Source organism: Calidris pugnax, unplaced genomic scaffold, assembly GCF_001431845.1.
Source record: "Calidris pugnax isolate Ruff unplaced genomic scaffold, ASM143184v1 scaffold51, whole genome shotgun sequence".
Taxonomy (NCBI): domain Eukaryota; kingdom Metazoa; phylum Chordata; class Aves; order Charadriiformes; family Scolopacidae; genus Calidris; species Calidris pugnax.
The window spans coordinates 1,233,898-1,234,149 of NW_015090797.1; the positions used below are offsets into that span (position 1 = coordinate 1,233,898).

General features: G+C 71.8%; 1 protein-coding gene across 1 annotated transcript in view; it reads right to left on the reverse strand.

Annotated features, from left to right (window-relative positions):
* Nucleotides 1–252, reverse strand: part of KCTD1 (potassium channel tetramerization domain containing 1) — a 108,331-nt gene that overhangs the window by 107,901 nt on the left and 178 nt on the right. The window lies entirely within an intron of this gene.

Genomic DNA, 252 nt, shown 5'->3' on the forward strand with positions numbered 1-252 from the left:
CTGGCGGCAACGGTGGCGGCCGCCTCAGCCGCCAGCCCGATGGGGAAAAGGGCCTCGGGGCCGCCTTCCCTTTGGCCGGCCCCGCAACAAAGGCGGCCGCGGGGAAGCTCCGGCGAAGGGACGGCGGTGCGGGGGTGCGCTGGGGGGAAGGTGCTTCCCGCCCTCTCTCCTCACACACACACACATACATACAATGGCGGCCCCCTCCTTGCAGCCCGGCGGAGAACAATGCCAGCCGCGCACCACCCCCCT